Source organism: Tupaia chinensis, unplaced genomic scaffold (genome assembly GCF_000334495.1).
Source record: "Tupaia chinensis unplaced genomic scaffold, TupChi_1.0 Scaffold000078_1, whole genome shotgun sequence".
In the NCBI taxonomy this organism is placed as follows: Eukaryota; Metazoa; Chordata; class Mammalia; order Scandentia; family Tupaiidae; genus Tupaia; species Tupaia belangeri.
In genome coordinates, this window is record NW_006159539.1 from 971,277 (window position 1) to 975,240 (window position 3,964).

The window sequence follows — 3,964 nt, forward strand, 5'->3', positions numbered from 1 at the left end:
CAAGTGGAAGGGGAGGGAATGCATACACCTCTGTCTTCCTGGGCCAGGCGTGGCCATCTGACCCTGCTGCTCTGGCGTCAGGAAAGTGGGTCTGCATCAACTGCTGGCTATTCCGATGTAAATTTCTTTCACAGAAGGTTATTAAGGTAATTCTCATGTGTGCAGACCCTCTGAATAGTTCTCTCAGAAATTTGCTGAAGAAAGCACACTTTGGAGCCCCGCATGGCCACACTTAGGAGCTTAGAACAGTGGTTTGCCAGCCCAGCCTATGAGAATCGCCAAGCGTGCTACTTTAAAGGAATGACTGATTCTCTGAGGTCCACTCCAGGTGGCATTTGTCTGTGTGTCCCAGGTGTAGGGGGTGGTCTGAGCCCCATCCAAGGAGAAGGCACCTGAAGAGGGCAGGATGGAGGTAGAGGCCCCTTCAGGGACTACAGAAGGGGTGAGACAAGGTTGGAAACATGCAAAGATGTTTGGGGGGAGGAGAAAAAGTCCAAGAGTGAAGCTGAGAGAGGCTGGAGGGTAGATATTCAAAGGGAATCACACATGAGCCATGTTTTTTTTATTTCTTCTTTTTCTTTTTAAAGAGATTTTTGCTATAGTGCACGTGCACTTACCACAGACGGAGAGACAGGAAGCAAGAAATCACCCCCACGGGGAGGTGGGTGATGGCCATGCCAGTCCCTTCTCCGTTCTCCTCTTGGGACCTTGGACATGCATGCACACACACCCAGCATACGTTTCAAACCACAGTCAACTACATGGAGTCCAGGGACGTAAGTGTTACGTCATCTGCTGGTCCCTTCTTTTTAAAAATTTAACTAGGGCATGCGCCATATTGCAAATATGGTGCTTAAAAAATGTAAAGCAGGGGCCAGAAGGTGGCGTGGTGGTTGTGGCGCAGGACTCCCACACGGTTGACCGCGGTTTGAGTCTTGGACCAGGCGGCTTGCTTTCTCACTTTCCCTCGCCTTCTCTCTCTTGCCCTCTCTCTCTGATGAGCACATGTGTCCTGTAGCAAATTAAAACAAACATTAAAAAAGGTGATCAATAAAATTAAATAATTATTTCTTTAAAATAAATATATATATATATATTTTAAATGTAAAGCAGAGGGACAGCAGGTGACATGGTGGTTAAGGTCGCTGGACTCCCACGTGACTGACTACAGTTTGAGTCCCGGACTTGGTAGCTTGCTTTCTCACTTTTCGTCTCACTCGATCCCTCTCTGGTCAAATGACAATAAATAAATAAATAAATAAATAAAGTAATTCTTTTTAAAGCAAAAAGTAAAGCAGATGATGCTACGAGCCTGCTCAAAGACTTGTAGTGTCTCCTTCACACACGGCTTGCCAGGCCTTACTTCCTTCTCTGTTCTCCGCTGGCTCCTAGCAAACCAGGCTCTTTTCCCTAAAGCATGGCGATCATGTTCCTGCCTTAGGGCCCTTGCCCTCACTCTTCCCAGGTCTGGGCAGCTCTTCCTCCAAAGGGTCACTTGGTTTGCCCGCTGACTTCATCCTCCAGTGTCCTCTCCTCAGAGAGGATTTGCCCTACCGCTCTGCTCTGTTCCCTGCCCCTGAATTTTTCCCATCACCACCTCGAATCATGTCACTATAGTCAGCCCTCTCTGTCTGCTGGCTCTGCATCCCCCAGTGCAACTGGCCACAGGTGTAACCAGGCCACACCCACTAGGAAAGGGGGGAAGAGAGCTGTTGAGGGGCCAGCAGGTGGCATGATGGTTAAGACACTGGACTCCCACATGACTTGATTCGCGGCTCAAGTCCCAGACCTGGCAGCTGCTTTCTCTGTCTCTCTCTGGTGAGCTCACATGCCCCATAGAAAATTCAAAAGTAATAAATAAAATCATTAGAAAAAGAGAGATGCTGAAGAAGTTTATCTTTTCCTTTTCACTTATACACGATGCTAAGTTCACTTAGGTCTTACTGAGACTGTGAAGTAAACTCAGCGTTAGAAGTGCATTGTGGGAGGCTGTGCACCAGGGAGTCTGCTGGGGCCATTTTTCATGAGTCTCTTACGATTGCCATCTTAGGCTCAGAGAGCAAACACTTACAAAGGCTACAATTGGCTCCCCTTCAAAAACCTCACCTTCAACACCACACTCTGATTGGCCATTTCCCATAGCAAATCGGTGAGCTTAAAATCCCTCAGATTTGCATATCTGGGCACCTCATGATTGGTCCACAAAGCAACCAATCATAACCCACCTTTTGCTATCCTTCATTCAACCAATCACGGCCCACCAATGTGTATATAAGCACGATCCCTGGCCCATAATTGCCAGACGGCCCTGAAGACCCGTGACACCGCATCGTCTCCGGACAACCCTGAGCTGTGGCGACATGTTGGCTCCGGATGACCCTGAACACTGTGTCGTCTCCGCGCTGCCTACAATAAAGAGACGACCCTGAAGAGACACTGCGTCGTCTCCGTGCTGTGATAGTGTGCTGTTCGTCCTGTCTCTCCTTCCCTCAGGAAACCTGTTCTACTGTCCCACGGGCCAGGACAGTGCATAGGTTATATGCACGTCATTTTGTATCAGGGACTTTGGGCGTCCATGGATTTTGTTATCGCCTGTGGGTACCAAGGTTTCCTTATTTTCCTGTGTGTATGTGGTCTGCCTCTTCTACCAGATTGTAAGATCCACGGGTGCGAGGGTTTGTCCTATCCTCTGAGGAATACTCGCCACCTAGAACAGCAAGCCCAGACAGGGTGCTTGCAGGAAGTCTGATGAGTGAATAAAATGCTGCTCCTTGGCACAGACAGATGGAAGGCTGAAAGGAGTAGGTGTTTCTAAGTGCCCGAGGAAGGTGACCAGCAGGGAGGTTGCAGGTGAGTGAGATGATTAAGGAAAAGAGAATGGCAATTCTAAGGGCCCAATCGAGGAGGAAGTACAGAATTGTAAGGGCAGGAAGGACTGAACAGAGGCAGCTTAGTGTGTGGCTGAGAAGGTGGTTTCTGCACCAGACCACACACTCCCCGTGTGGTCTCAGTGACCTCATCAGTAAAATGAAGCTGAAAACCACAGTACCTTCCTCCTAAGGTTGTGCTGGGGTTAAATGAACTAACAGCCCCTCTGATCAATTTAAGATTGGGGAAAGAATTCGAAATGTCACAATGTGAAAAGGCACTTCAGGGTCCAGCCCTGTGGCAGGGGCCACCTGGGGGGCCTGTCACAAAATATACCAGGCTCCCTAACGCACCCCTATGGTCCTAGCTAAGGGAGAAGCTGGAGCAGGATTGCTGCCACCGGAAGACCCTGCCAACCCAAAACAAAACACAAAGAGATGATCTCACTCTCTTTCTCCTCCAACACTTAAAAATTTTTTTAAATTTGTTGCAAAGTCTTGGTCCAAAATATCTATTCCCAGGAAGTCTATGCTTTAGGATAAACCTGATATTGTGGCTTTAAGCCTAACCAGTCACTCACACAAACATATATCTGCCTTGCCATCCCCACCAGCAGCTTCTTCTCCTTTCTGATGACTCTCGTGAGAACTCGCCCAGCGCCTAGCACAATGCGAGTCCTTAAACATCTGTTGATGGTCACTGCACTTCTCCCCAGCTGTGCTGCCTAGCTACTAAAATCTCCATCCGGAGTGGGACAGGAGAATGTCTCTGACCTTCCTAGAGGAGAATGGGCTAGGCAGAAATACAGCGCTCTGCGGGCTCTGAATCATCTCTAAGCCTTGCATAATGAACGTAACCCAATAGGAGAGGTGAGGGTTTAGTCTACCAGATCCCGCTCAAGTGCCATCTGCATCCAAGGGCGTCCAGAGGCCAACAAAAAAGTATACTGCTGCTTCGGCTCCTTTAAGAGGCGTGGCCTCGGTGCAGTCTTCGCGAGAGTGATTGGCTGAAGTGGCTGTCGGGCGCGCGGGGCGGGACTCGGTTGCCTGGGAGCGGCGCTGGGGGCCCGTGGGCACTGCGGCGGCTGCGCGGACGA